This window comes from Dromiciops gliroides, chromosome 4, assembly GCF_019393635.1.
Source record: "Dromiciops gliroides isolate mDroGli1 chromosome 4, mDroGli1.pri, whole genome shotgun sequence".
NCBI classification, from domain to species: domain Eukaryota; kingdom Metazoa; phylum Chordata; class Mammalia; order Microbiotheria; family Microbiotheriidae; genus Dromiciops; species Dromiciops gliroides.
This window is the reverse complement of record NC_057864.1, coordinates 246,993,327-247,009,206: the sequence shown is the minus strand read 5'-3', so window position 1 is coordinate 247,009,206 and position 15,880 is coordinate 246,993,327. Positions and strand designations below refer to the sequence as shown.

The window sequence follows — 15,880 nt, the reverse complement described above, 5'->3', positions numbered from 1 at the left end:
GGCCAGAGAGTCCCTCCAAGATAAAAGAATGAGGTTGCCGTTTTAGTCACACAATAGGTTTCTAGAATAGCATGTCTTTTCTTCCACAATGCAAGGGCATAATTTTCAAAAGTACAGATTTTGCTTCTCCTTAAGAGGCAATGTAGAGTAGCAGAGTCTAATGGGAAAGAATGTGCTTGAATTCTGCCTCAGAAACTTACTAGCTGTATAACCACTGACAAGCCACTTAAGTTCTCAATTATCCCATCTGTTAGATGGGGATAATAATAGGCTTACTTCCTAAAGAATAGGATAGCTGTGAAGAAAAGGTTTTGTAAACATTATATATTGTGGTGTGTATATATATATACACACATATACACACACACACACATATATATATAAATGATTGGGAGGAAGGACAAATAATAAAAATAGCTAGCATTTACACAACACTTTAGGTTTAAAGAACTTTACCAATTCATTTGAATCTTCACAATAGACCTGGGAGCTAGGAGATTTTACTACCTCATTTTACAGATGAGGAAACTGTGGCAGGCAGAGATTAAGTGACTTGTCCAAGGTCACAAAATTAGTAACTATCAGAGACAGGATGTGGGCCAAGGTCTTCCCACTCTAGGTCTAGGACTCTATCCACTGTGCCACAAATCTCCCTCTAGATGGACAGCCTAAGTGCTTCACAGGTGCCCATCGAATATTAAAAGGCCTGTGAAGTGGGAGGATCCTTTTGTGGAGGAGCTATGAATGGGCCGGAAAAAGAATTGCTGAGAATGAGAAGACAGAGATGCACTGGGAATTTGTGGTATTAGAGGGTATGTTTAAATTGTTAAGATCACAGATCCATTGGAGTGTAAATTGCATAAAAGGAGAGAATTATAAGGGAACTCATAGGCCATAGTATAGTCTAATTTGGGGGGGGGGGGCATAGATCCTGGACCTGTGCTTTCTTTTCTTTTTTTTTTTTTGTGAGTCAATTGGGGTTAAGTGACTTGCCCAGGGTCACACAGCTAGTAAGGGTCAAGTGTCTGAGACCAGGTTTGAACTCAGGTCCTCCTGACTCCAGGGCTGGTGCTCTATCCACTGTGCCACCTAGCTGCCCCTGTGCTTTCTTTGATAAAAGGTACTCCCAGTGAAGAAATTCCTTCTTGCCAATTCAGGGCTGTAGCTGCCCTCTTCTGACACTGCCACTGCCACTGGTCTGGTGCAGACCCTCAGCACCTCATGCCTATCCTGCTACAACAGCCTACTGTGTGGTTTCCTTGCCTCCAGTCCCTCTTTCACTTAACTGTCAAATTCAACTTCCTGAAGTACAGATCTGACCATATCACCTCCTATTCATGAACTCCAGGGGCTCCCTATCTCCTCTAGGATCAGATATAAAATCCTGTTTGGAGCCCCAAGCCCACCCCACCTTCTCCAGGCTTCTCACTCCTTGTACCCCAACTTCAGGTATTCTGTAAGTCACTGACAGCTGGGCCTCCTGGCTGTTTCTCAAACAGGACACTCCACCTCCCAGCTCCAGACATTTTCACCGGCTGCCCTCCATGCCTAGAAGTTTCTCCCTCTTCATCTCTTCCTCCTGGCTTCTTTCAAGTCCCAGCTAAACCCAACCTTCTACAAGAAGTCTTTCTTGATTCTCCTTAATTCCAGTGCCTTCCTTCTGTTGATTATTTCCAATTTATCCTATGTAAGGTTTGTTTATATATAGTTGTTTCCATATTGCCTCCCTCATTAGACTTTGAGCTCTTTGAGGGAAGGGATTGTCTTTGCCTTTCTTTGTATCCCCAGTGCTTAGCACAGTGCCCAGCACACAGTAGGTGCTTGATAAATGCTTACTGACTGATCGACTTAAAGTCTTAGAGAGTCACCTGCTTGGAGCACTGAGATGCTAAGTAACTTTTCTAGAGCCATAAAGCCAGCACCAGTTGAAGGCAGAACTTGAACTGAGGGCTTCCTGATTAAGGGGCCAGCTCTCTATTCAGGACAGCACACTGCTTCTTCATTCTTGACCAAAAGTCCAACACATGCCTGACCCAAAAACTCCATAAACATGGAGATCCAAACTCAAAAGAGTGGGAACCCACTCTTACCCTCCTTAAGCAGACCCTTTGTAAGAAATACAGTAGATTCCTAGACATATTAATAATAGTGACAGTGAATATTCCTCCCATAAAACCTGAGATCACCCACAAATACACAAAGACTCTAAGGGAAGAAGAAGGAAAGAAGGGAGAAAGGAAGAAAGAAATGAACGAATGAATGAACAAACAAAAAATTGAATTTATTAAATGCCTACAATGTGTCAGATACTGTGCTAGGAATGTTGAAAGAGCAGAATCACAGTGTACTATGGTAGTGGACACACCTGTAGGGAAATTGGTTTGTTCAGGTCATGTCTGACTCTTCATGGACCACAGCATATCAATACTGGTCCAGAGAGTTTTCTTGGCAAAGATACTAAAATGGATTGCCATTTCTTTCTCTAGTGGATTAAAGCAAACGGGTTAGGTGACTTGCCCAGGGTCACACAGCTAGTAAGTGTCTGAGGCTGGATTTGAACTCAGGTCTTCTTGACTCAAGGTCTAGCACACTATGCAACTGAGTTACCTAGCTTCCTTTCTTGTGGGAAATACATATGGTCAAAAACTTTCGCTTTTTTTGTTACTCCCACACATCTCCAAGCTACGGTGACAGGTACAGAATTAGGTACTATAACCAAGTGTTTTGTTTGAGGTGACTTTATTAACATATCTCCCTAAAACGAAGTAACCAAAAATGAGCACAAAACTTCTGATAACACAAGACCAAGTCAGAGTACAGTGGGGCCCGTGTAGTCATATATCACATTAAGTCATGTTCGAATTTGTTTTCCATTACAACCTACACTCTTTTTTCACATGAACTCTCGTCTCTTATCTTCCTTTTTCTTGTGCTTGGGGAATATGGTTTTTTGAAAATTTGCTTAAATTGAAATTTAATTGAATTTGAAATCGAAAATTTAAGTTTATTTTCTAGATGAAACAGGTCATGAAAGTTCAGCCAAAAATGTACATTCCCTAGAATGAATGCAGAGATTCCACTATGAGGCATATACACTAAGCAGGTCATTGACCCAAAAAAAGGTTCCGAGTGCATCAAAATATTTATAGCATCATGTTTTTGTAGTAGCAAAGGACTGAAAACAAAGTAGATTCCCATTGACTGAGGAATGCTAAAAAAAAAAAAATTGTGATACAAGAATGTAATGCAATAGTAGTGTGCTGTAAGAAATGATGGACATAGTGGATAAAGCACCGGCCCTGGATTCAGGAGGACCTGAGTTCAAATCTGACCTCAGACACTTGACACTTACTAGCTGTTTTGACCCTGCACAAGTCACTTAACCCCCCATTGCCCCGCCAAAACAAAACAAAACAAAAAAAGAAATGATGGACATGATGAAAACAGAGAAACATGGAAAGACTTACATGAACTGATACAAAGTGAAATAAGCAAAGCCAAGAAACAGAATACACGATGACTACATCAATGTAAATGGAAAGAACAACTGTAGGGTTGGAAGATGACTACTCAGAAATCCTTATACACAAGTGGAGTCCCAGAGAAGAGATATAAGGAGATATGTACCACCCCTTGGTCCCCTTAATTTGCAGAATTTAGGGGTGAGGGGAGGCTTCCTGGATGTGGAACATTGCATATAACTTCAGACTTTTTCAAGGAAGTGCTTAGTTTTGCTTATTTTTTCCTTTATTTCTTCTTCTATTTTTAAACTACCCTTAATTCTTTGTTATACAGGATTGCTCCCTGGAAGGGTGTGGGAAAACACAGGTAAATATAAGAGATATTTAAAAAAACCAACGCTATCAATACAAATTCTTTTTTTTTTTTTTTTTGGTGAGGCAATTGGGGTTAAGTGACTTGCCCAGGGTCACACAGCTAGTAAGTGTTAAGTGTCTGAGGCCGGATTTGAACTCAGGTACTCCTGAATCCAGGGCCAGTGCTCTATCCACTACACCACCTAGCTGACCCCAATTCTATTTTTTAAATGGGGGAGGGCATGGATTGTTAGGCTAGATAATCAAGAACTTCCTGACTCTGAGTCACTAAAACTCTAAGTACTTAATACCAGCATTAGCACTATATAGACTGGGCATCTTAGAGACCTAGTATGGCTGTCTTTACTTCCAGGTCACCTATTGTATTTCTTGCTACTTATTTCCACCTCTGATGAAAACAATGGCTCTGACAATAAGAATAAAGTTAAAAGCAGCAGACAAGGACAGTGGAAGGTTGATACTACCATTCTTACTTCCTACTTCCTTCTTTAAACAACACTAGGACCAGATGGGGTTGGCTGGGTGGCACAGTGGATAGAGTGCCAGCCCTGGAATCAGGAGGACCTACTTTCAAATTTTACCTCAGACACTTACTAGCTGTGTGACCTTGGGCAAGTCACTTTACTCTGTTTGCCTTAGTTTCCTCATCTGTAAAACAAGTTGTAGAAGGAAATGGCAAACCACTCCAGTATCTTTGCCAAGAAAACCCCAAATGGGATCAGAAAAAGGACCTGAAATGACCGAAACCAACAACAAATACAAAATGCAGAGCAACTGTATTGTCTGCATATGAAGAGGCAGGGGAAAGGAATAAGCATTTAGATAGCACCTATTATGTGTCAGGCCCATCCTAAGCATTTTAAAAATACTATCTTATTTGGTATTAAAGAAAAAAAAATTAACAAGGGTAGCCACTATAATTAAATGAAGCAAACATTATTTGGTAAGCATTAAAAGGGGCATGGTCTATAGCAAGCCACTAAAAATCTCCACCCTAATCAGATTAAAAGCACTAGGATAAGTGACAGGCACCAGTCAACCAGTATTTATTAAGCACCAACTCCACTGCCAATCACTATACTAAGCACCACAACAAAAATGATCACGAGAATTTGAAAGGCAGCTAAATGGCATAGTGCATAGATTACTGGACCTGGAATCAGGAAGATGAGTGCAAATCCTACCTCAGATACTTATTAGCTGAGTGACCATGGGCAAGTCATTTACTCTCTGCCTCTCCTATGGTATCCTCCTCCCAGGGTTGTTGTGGGGATCAAATGATATGATATTTGTAAAGCACTTTGAAAACATGGAAATGCCCTATAAATGCTAGCTATTATTATTAGATGATGCAAAGAAAACCAAAGGGTGTTTAAAGGGTTAAAGAGAAGCAATAACAAGAGATGAGAAGCACTGAGCTGCTTCACCTTAGACAAAGCCGAAAGGAGATTTAAGAAGCATCTTCAAGCAAAAGATTATGATTGTCATTTTTTCTTTGTAGGCTTAAAGACAATATTGGAAATAAAGCAACATGAAGAATTTCTAGAGAAACGAATTTCCCAATATGGGAAAATTATCTCCTCTTCAAGGCTTTAAAAACAATGTTTGAAACGAAAACATGTTTTGCTTCTCAAGTTCCTTCACAGACCCTGTAAATTCTGTTTCTGTGACCTGAGGGATGAACCTATAACCCTTGGACCATGTCCACAGGAAGCCACCTGATCATCCCCGGTGGCCTGAAATACCCTGAAGACGCTTGTGTTTGATGCTGGTGTGCCAAGCCTTGCTGTCTGTTTCCTGAAATAGCTGTGAGAAGCTCTTAGATTTTTCGATCTTTTGCAAACAGTTTACCTGACTTGCCTCTAACTGAAATGACTCACCCTGGCTTAATAGGCAGTGGCCTGTGTGCAGGCAGGTATGGTCTTTCTTCACCATACCTGCTTTATCTTATTTATTCTTTTAAAGAAACCTGTCGTTCATTTGGAAAGCAGCTCAAAGGAATGCAGTTTCTCTCTTCTTGTTTGGTTGGAAGAAGACCCGGTGGGGAGAGAGTGGTTGCTTGTTTCAGCTGGGGAGGAGATGGCTCCAACCCGCTGGCAAAGGTCAGGGTGGGAATGCAGGCTGGAATGCGGACAGGAGTGCTGTCAGCCAGCCAGGCCACTGAGGCTGGAGCTGCGGGTGGGTTCAGTGCTAGGAGGAGGGAGTGATCTATGCTTCCAGGAAACATTTCCTCTGTAAAGGCGCCAAGGTATTTGTGTGTGTGTTTTCTAGGGGTACTAGGCGTGCAGTTCCATGTTTTAAAAGGCTATTTGGGACACGAGGGGAAGTGGTGATTTTCAAAGTTTTTATTAAGTAGGCGTGATTTTAATGTATAGCTATAGGATGAATTTAAGTAAGATGCTATTTCAAACTTCCTGTAATATTTTTTTTCTTGCAACCAAAAATACATAATAATTTCCTAAATCATCCAGTCCTTGGCTCCAGGTATTTTCTCTGGCTGTCCCCCCATGTGTGGAAGGCTCTCTCTCCACCACTCTGATCTCCCTGGCTTCTTTAAGTCCCAACTAAAATCTCATCTTTTACTGGAAGCTTTCCCTGTTGTTGTTGTTGTTGAGTCATTCCAGTAGTGTCTGACTATTCGTGACCCCATTTGAGGTTTTCTTGGCAAACATACTGGTGGTTTGCCATTCCCTTCTCTGGCTCCTTTTACAGATGAGGAAACTGAGGTGAACAGGGTGACTTGTCCAGGATCACACAGCTACTAAGTGTTGAAGGCCAGATTTGAACTCAGGAAGATGAGTCTTCCTGACTCCAGGCCTAGTGGTGCTCCATTCACTGTACTACCTAACTGCTCTCTGAATTCCAGTACCTTCCCTCTGTTAATTTCCTATTTACCTGCTAAATAACTTGCTTTGTAAATATTTGTTTGCATGTTGTCTTCTTTTTTTTTTTTTTGTGGGGCAGTGAGGGTTAAGTGACTTGCCCAGGGTCACACAGCTAGTAAGTGTCCAGTCTCTGAGGCTGGATTTGAACTCAGTCCCTCCTAAATCCAGGGCCAGTGCTTTATCTACTGTACCACCTAGCTTCCCCCTATCTTCTTCTTTAAATTGAAAACTCTTTGAGGGCAAGGACTGTCTTTTTAAATGTTTTTTATTATTATTATTCCAAGTGCCTAGCAGTCACTGGCATTTAATAGGTGCTTAATAGATGTTTGTTGATTGACTGATTGATCATCCCCTCCACCAATTCTCTAACGTCAAATAACCTGATAGCAGATAGAGGCTAACATTGTGGAAGGATAAAACACATATGATTTCACAGATATGCCAGGTCTAACATTACAATTAACAATACAAAAACAATTATACATATGAAAATATCATTAAACCTCACTAATTTAAATTAATCTATAAGAAAGCCAGTCCAGATTAACTAAGAATTTGTAGTAGAGATTATTTGAAAAGAAATACAGAGAGGCAGCAATATACAGTATAAAGAGCAGTCAAAGGACCTGGGTTCAAATCCTGTTCCTGATACCTGCTATTTGCATGACTTCTGGCATTTTACTTTTTTTGGTCACATCACACCATGGACTTGTTGATTTGGTAGTCCTCTAAAACCCCCAGATCTTTTTCAGAAAAATTGCATGCCTTCTACATCTCATCTGCCTCTGTTTCCTTATCTCTAAAATGGGAGGAGGGTAGACTGTATGAGCTCTGAGGTCCCATCCAGCTCTAGATCTATGATCTAGAAAATATCATTAATTCCCTAATAGACACTAAATCGGTGGCAAAGGACAGTACCAATTAATTAAAAGTGAGAAGTACAGAACATTTGAGGAGAAAGACTGAATGGTACAGTGACCTTGAAGCCAATAAGACCTGGGCTGAAGTCTTGCCTCCAATAGCTCTTGACTTTGTGACCCTGGGCAAGTCACTTAAACCCTCAGTGTTCTAGGTAACAGAGGACAGGGGAGGGAAGGGGATGGTAAAGAAGGGGAAAAGAGAGGAGAGAAGAGGAAAGGGGAGGGGAGAAGAATTGAGAGAAGGAGGAGAAAAAAGGAGAGGAGAGGTGAGAAGAGAGGAAAAGAGAAGAAAAGGCACCAACCTGCCTTGATAAAGGAAGTCCTTCACTATAGCAGCTCCCTATGTCAATGATATCACAAGCCCAGTCCCCACCCCTATTTCAAGTAAAAACTAACAAACTAAGCAAAGAAGCATTGTTAGAACATGCTATCAAGTAGAAGTCCTTCAAACTGACTTTTATGAACAGATAAGAATGATATCATTAGAAAGGAAACAGAGAAGATGCCTGCATTAGTTTTTAGTCTGCTGCTCCTGGAGTTTATGCTATTTAACACTTTTGTCAGTGAAAGGTACAGATGGCCAAGCTGCGTCAAACTTGTAAGTGACACAGCTTGGAAAGATAGTTAAATGCTAGATATCAGCTAAGATTTTAGAAAAATTCTTAATAGGTCAGAACATCGGGGGGCAACTAACTAGATGAATTTTGATAGAGATCAATGTAAAATCTTATGCTTGGGGTTAAGAAATCAATTACACAAAGAAAAGGTAGAAAATGCAGGAAATTCATCTGCAAAAGACCCAGGGGGGACAAACTCAGAAAGTCAACAGAGTGCTATGACAGCCAGAACCCAATGATGCAATCTTAGACTAAGAAACAGAATGCCAATCAATCAACTGACAAACATTGATTTAGCACCCACTATGTGCCAGGTACTGTACTGAACTAGCGATAAGCCCACTGTTGTTGTCTACCCTGGTTAAATTGCAACTGGAGTATTTGATTCAATCCTGTGTCTTAGTTTCTCAAAAGGTCAATCCAGGGCACCCATAATAAGAATACTGAGCTTTTCTATGAGTTTAAGGTTTGCAGAGTATTTTCCATATGCTAGCTCATTTGATCCTCACAACACTAGGAGAATAGTACTAACTTCTATACTGTGCAGTTGGTTTTTTAAAAAAATTTATGTATCCTTATTACATTTTATTCTGTTGCACATAGTTCTTCCACTTGTTTCCTGGCAGGAGTAGATCCAAATTAGTCTTAACAACTTAATAACAGCTAGCATTTATACATGAATTTAAGGTTTGCAGTTTTGTTTGCTGTTGTTTAGTCATTTCAGTGGACTTCTGGGGAGGGGGGCTTCTTAGCAGAGATACTGGAATGGTTTGCCATTTCCTTCTCCAGCTCATTGGGGGGGGGGGAGCAATGAGGGTTAAGTGACTTGCCCATGGTCACACAACTAGTAAGTGTCAAGTGCCTGAGGCCAGATTTGAATTCAGGTCCTCCTGAATCCAGGGTCAGTGCTCTCTCCACTGCACCACCTAGCTGCCCCCATCCAGCTCATTTTACAGCTGAAGAAACTGAGGTAAACAGGATTAAGTCTTGCCCAGGGTCACATAGCTAGTGTCTGAAACCAGATTTCAATTCAGAAAGATGAGTCTTCTTGATTCCAAGCCCAGTTCTCTATCTACTGTGCCAGCTAGCTGCCCCCTGGGTTTATAAAACACTTTACAAATATTATATCTTTTGATCATCACAAGCACCCTGTGAAATAGGTGCTATTATTATTCTTATTTTAAAGAAGAGGAAGCCGAGACAGAGGTTAAGTGGCTAGTAAGGGTCTGATGCTGAGTTTAAATTCAAGTCTTCCCGACTCCAAGTTCTGAGCTCTATCCACTGTTCCATCTAGCTGCCTCTTACTAGGGGCCTGAGCCAGCGTCCAGAGGATATCAGTGAGGGGCAGCTAGGTGGCGCAGTGGATAGAGCACTGGCCCTGGATTCAGGAGTACCTGAGTTCAAATCCGGCCTCAGACACTTGACACTTACTAGCTGTGTGACCCTGGGCAAGTCACTTAACCCCCATTGCCCCACAAAAAAAAAGAAAAAAAAAATACCAGAGGATATCAGTGAGGATGGTGAAGGGCCCCAAGATCATGTCCAATGAAGAGCAGCTGAAGGAACTTAGGAGGAGGTTTAGCTTGAAGAAAAGACGGGAGGGCAAGGGAGGAGAAAGACAGCTGTCTTCAGTAATAGCTAGCAGCATTTAGATGCTACTAAGATTTGCAAAGTGCTAGACATATTACCTTGTTTGATCATCTTAAATAATTCAAATGCCATTTATGAGAGAAGTATTAGACTTGCTCTGCTTGGTCCCACAGGACCGAACGAGGAACAATGGGTGGAAGTTAGGCTGGATATAAGATAAGACTTCTCAACAATGAAAGATATCCAAAAGTAGAATGGGCTACTTTGGGAGGTAGTGGGGTCCATGTCATTATCAGTCAAGACTGGATGCCCATTTGTCAGGTGTGTTGTGTAGGGAATTGTTCACATACAGGGCTGTGAAATAACTCCTGAGGTCTCTTTCATCTCTAAGACTCTAGGAATGATATGTTCCTACATAATGGCTAGCTATGAATTCTGGGTCCCCGAGAAAAGAAAATCATAGAGTGGCTCCCTTTAGTAAGGCTTCTTCTCTCCACCATTCCACCATCTTTTCTTTTTTCTATCTATCCATCTGTCTATCTTTCTTTTTTTCTTTCTTTTTTTTGGCAGGGCAATGAGAGTTAAGTGACTTGCCCAGGGTCACACAGCTAGTAAGTATCAAGTGTCTGAGACTGAATTTGAACTCAGGTCCTCCAGAATCCAGGGCTGGTGCTTTATCCACTGCACCACCTAGTTGCCCCCTATTCCACCATCTTTATAAAAATTCCAAACTAACTGGGTGTAGGGCTACACACCTGTAATCTCTGCAATAAGGCTGAGGCGGGTGGATCTCTTGAGTTTGGGAGTTCTGAGTTGCAGTGGGCTAAGATGATCAGATGTACACATTAATGTTGGTATTAATATGGTGTGCCCCCAGCAGTGTGGAACCTGCCAGGTCACTAAGGAAAGATGAACCAGTCCAAGTTGGAAAAAGAGCAAGTCAAAGCTCCTGTGCCAATCAGGGTGGGACCACCCATGAGCCTGAGAGAGTTTAGGAGATCCAGTCTTTTTTTTTTTTTTTTGTAGGGAGCTATACCCCTTTACTGATAGTCAATTTAGTTCAATGTTCTTTTTCTGCTAGAGGTACAAAGTGACATTTTTAGATAGGGCATGAATTTTACATGTGTGTGATGTCAAACACAAAAAGTTAAGAAAGACACAAAAATTCTACAATCTAAAATCCATGAATTTATCTAAATCCTTCTTTTTTTTTTTTTAAATTTTTGCAGGGCAATGAGGGCTAAGTGACTTACCCAGGATCACACAGCTAGTTAAGTGTCAAGTGTCTGAGGCAGGATTTGAACTCGGGTACTCCTGAATCCAAGGCCAGTGCTTTATCCATTGCGCCACCTAGCTGCCCCTATCTAAACCCTTCTTAAAGAGGAAGGGTAGTGTAGTGGATAGATGGTTGGCCTCAGAGCCCCAAGGACCTGCATTAATGGCTCACCTCTGATATATAGATTCACTGTGTGACCCAGAGCAAATGACCTAACCATAACCTCTCAATGTTTTACACAACTCCCTGAGACTATAAACTACAAAGATGGCGCCACCTTGTATTGGTAGAGGGAGTTCTCCGATCAAGAAATTCCATAACTAATGAAATCACAGGTCCAGTCTCTACCTTAAATCTATTCAAATTGTGTTGTTATTGTTATTGTTGTTGTTTAGTCATTTCAGTTGTGTCCAACTCTTCCTGACCCCATTTGGGGTTTTCTTGGCAAAGATACTAAAGTAGTTTGCCATTTCCTCCTCCAGTTCATTTTTTTAAGCAGAAAGAGGAACTGAAGCAAGCAGGGTGAAGTGACTTGCCCAGAGTCACACAGCTAATAAGTGACTGAGACCACATTTGAACTCAGGAAGAGGGCTCTTCCTGACTTCAGACCATCTAGCTGTCCTATTCATATTTTTAGCTCTTACCACCTCAGAGCCCAGCCCTACTACTGTGTAAATCAATACTTCCCCCTTTTGTCCTAAATCTGTTTATTCCAAGCTTCCAAGGGGCTGGCCCCCTAGTGAGTATCCCAGGATCTGGTGAAAAACATCTGTGCTTCATGAATTTAAAAAATGTGACCACATCCCTCCTCAGACTTGATCTTTCTAGCCTCTAGGATCCTATTTTTAAATATATCCTCAAATGAAAATGCCTTTAATCAGACTAGCTGCCCTTCTCTGATATGTCTCTCTTGGGGTCTAGAACCAGAAAATGCGTATGATATTTTAATAATGCCGACAAAGAACTTTTCTAAACTTCTCTAAGTCCAGTTATCCTAGAACAAAGTCCAGGCTGGGAATGAAAAAGCCCAGGGCTACAGAAAGAATGCAGGAGAAAGATAGGGGCAGAATTATAGAGGCAAAGAATGACCAAAGGATCATAGATCCAGAGTTGGATGGGTGCCCAATGCAAGTGCCACAGATAGGATCTGAACCCAGGTCCTCTAACTCCAGGGATGAAAGATAATGGCCAAACTGAGACTGGAGAGATCAGTAAAACAGAGATAGGTCCTAAAGGGGATAGGAGATGTCCCCAGTTACTCCTAGAGGTTATGCCTTGATCTTAGAATTGAGAATGATTGGCAGATATGGGAGTGCCCAGTGTGACAGCAGACATTGTATAAAGCAGAGACAGTCCTGGCAGGAGCTTTAAGATGTCAGATTAGCTGATAAACAGCCCCTAGATGCAGGGGATACCATAAGTATCCCCCTTCCCTCTGCTCATCCCACTTCTTCACTATATTCCTTTCCTACTTGATGGTCAAGGCTTCTAATCAAGATCCAGAGAAAAGAGGGAAATGTAGGTTGGAGACAAATCAGGAACTTTTTATTCTTCTAAGGCATTCTGGGGTGCATTTTGGCACTCTTAAAATTCCAAGAAGTGAAGAGGATAAAACTTTGCCCCCAAAGGCATTAAAACTGGGACAGCTTCCCAGCAATACTTAGCCTTTTAGAGCACCTTTATCTGGCACCCCATTTTTCTTATATTATTTACAATTAGTCAGTGTGGCATGATGAATAGAAAAACAGACTCAAAACCAAGAAGGCCTGGTTTCATATCCTGCCTTGGACAGTACTAACTGTGTCACCCTGGTCAAGTCACTTAACTTTTATATGCTCTAGGCAACTCTCTAAGACTATTAATTGTGATGAAGTTGTCAAGTTATCCCCATGGGTAGACGGAAATCACGGGTCCAGTCCCTCCTATTCCTCTTTTTTTTTTTGCAGGGCAATGGGGGTTAAGTGACTTGCCCAGGGTCACACAGCTAGTAAGTGTCAAGTGTCTGAGGCCGGATTTGAACTCAGGTACTCCTGAATTCAGGGCCGGTGCTTTATCCACTCCGCCCCCCCCCCCATTCCTCTTTACAATTCATTTTGTGTGTGAAGAAAGTATCTATACTAGGTTTGGGGGTTTTTTGGTTTGGTTTTGTTTTTTGTTTGTTTGTTTGGTTTTTGGTGAGGCAATTAGGGTTAAATGACTTGCCCAGGGTCACACAGCTAGTACTTGTCAAGTATCTAAAGCCACATTTGAACTCAGGTACTCCAGACTCCAGGGCCGGTGCTCTATCCACTGCCCCTTCTATAGTAGTTTTTACATAAATCGGTGCATAAAGCACTTAAAAGTTTGTTCTCATAAGCAGGTTAAGCATTCCTCCTACAGTCTTATTTATGCTGCTAATTTGCTCTGCAAATCCCTTTCTATTCTACACAGCAGAGGTATGATCAAGCCCGGGCAATCCCAGAACAGCAAATTCTAAACTACTTGAGCTCTTCTAGTAATTTTATTTGGCAATAAAGCAAGGTTAGGCCTGCTAACCTGAAAAGAACTTGAAAATAATCAAGTTTTCAATGAAAGAGGGTTGGCTTTGTTTAAAAGAAAACTACAACTAGAAGCGTTAGTTATCGTTTGTATTCCGAGCCTGGGGGCTAAGTGATACAAGCCGGTAAGGTTTGGGAGCTGGGGGAGGGGGTTAAGGGAGGATACCGGAGGAGAGTCTGGGGGAGAAGTGATCGGACGTGCCCCCATACAGAGTTTGCTTATTTCACGAGCAGCCTATGACCCGTCCCTGTATACGACGTTTCTTATGACCCCAAGGAAACGACAAGGGGCATTTTACAAAATGCCCCCCGAAAACCACAGAGACTGTGCTCTCATCATTTCTCTAAGGGCGAGCTAGAGGCTTCCGCTGAACTTCAACCGTATAAAAGAAACTCGATTCTTCCTAGCTTTCGGATTTAGAGGATCTCCGTGCGTCCCTACGCGCACGGGTCGGGGGCTAGCGTTCCCGTGGCCACACTTATGTCCATGTATTTACCGGCATCTTCTCTGCTAGAGAAATACAGACGAAGTGTCCCGGTGTAGCCCCAGCCTCGCATGGCAGCTCGGGTTTCCGCTTCTGCCCCGTCCCATTTTTTTTTTCTTTCGGCGGAATCGCACAAAAAGACTCCAGTGAGCGAGGAAGCGAGCGAGAGAGCGAGCGCACGATAGGAAACTTAGACTCCTTCCCGGCCCCCCAGCTCCCCTGCAGCCATCCACAGCCCTCCAGCGCAACCCACACAGTGACTTACTTTTCACTGCTGTGTTCCTGGCCGCTCTGTCATTCTGGACACTGGGAATCCACCCTTTAAAAGAGGCAAAGGTTGCGCCCCGGCGCAGAGCCCGAATCCCCACTGTTTATGCTGCAGTAGCCACACTCCCCGCCCCTAGCTTAAAGCCAGACGGCTGAGTCACTTACATGTGTCAAATTAAAAGTCCCCACAAGCTGAGAATGCTGGGAAGGGCTTTTGTTTACAACTTGAAATCTCACAGAGGGAACATATACACATCTATGTAGTCTATAGCTCCATTTCATGGGTCAACTAAATTGAAGAGCTCTGAAATCGACGCTTTCAAATGCGTTGTTTTATGAGAGAGCCTTCCCAAGTACCCTCGGCTTCCCTCCACATACTGCACTGGTCTATTGGCTCTCACAGAGCACTCCCATCTCCCGTCTTCGTGCCTCTGCCTCGGCTTTCCCCCATGCCTGGAATGCTCTCCTTCCTCCCCTTTATCTCCTGGTTTCTCTGGCTTCCTTCAAGACTCAGTTCAATTCTCATCTTCTGTAGGCCTTCCCCACTCCTCACCCCACAGCTGCTAGTGACTTCCCGTTGAGACGACCTCCCATCTACAATGTATATAGCTCTTATGTACCTAGTTTTTGCTCTCCCCTATCAGACTGAGTCTTTTGAGGACTGGGATTATTTTTACCCTTTTTTGTTAAGTGCCTTTTTAAAATAGGATTTTATTTTTTTCAGCGAATTAGAAATCTACATTTAAATTAAATTTCAATCTAAATGCTTTTTTGTCCGGCGAATTAGTTGATTGAGTTTTCCGTTAATTGCATAATAATTTTCATTTTAAACTTTCTTCTGATCTCATGAATGAATATAAGTAAAATTCGAAAGTTGAGCCATATTGCTGCTGGAGAATGTCCTCCATTTGCAGCCTACATCCTTTAAACAAAATAAAAATAAAACTTTGAAAAATACAAACAAACAGGTTTATAAATTAAATCTCCAAAAACCTACCATCCATAGAGATTATGCAACAACAACAAAAAAGGAGTCCTATTTCATTCAGAACTTAAGATCATACAAGATGGAAGCTTATACAACAGCTGAACAGGAGTTTTCAGCTCTTTCACTGGGTCGGTTCAAAATGCAATGCAATTGATCTGATAAATGTTTTAAATCACCTAAAAACCAAGGTAAGGGCTTTCAGATCAATTTAATAGCCAACATGGACACTACATTTCTTACTCTAATAGTGGGATAATCATTTAAGATTCATTATATATTTCAGTACAAAGGTTTACAAAAAATAATAGCTATTACAAGTCATAGCGAATAATAATAATAGCTAGTATTTGTACATCCCTTTAGGGCTTCCAAAATGCTTTACAGTATTTTCTCATTTGATCCTCTAATAAGTCCTGGGAGGTAGATGTTACTTTATTTCCATTTTACAGATGAAGAAATTGAGGCTGAGAAAGTTTAAG

General features: G+C 41.8%; 1 protein-coding gene across 1 annotated transcript in view; it reads right to left on the bottom strand.

Moving 5' to 3' along the window:
• Positions 1 to 14,537, bottom strand: part of KCTD20 (potassium channel tetramerization domain containing 20) — a 71,154-nt gene extending 56,617 nt beyond the window's left edge. The window contains 1 exon segment of the mRNA XM_043962493.1: positions 14,412 to 14,537. The gene's annotated coding sequence lies outside the window, so the exon portion shown is untranslated.
• Positions 14,538 to 15,880: the final 1,343 nt, after the last annotated feature.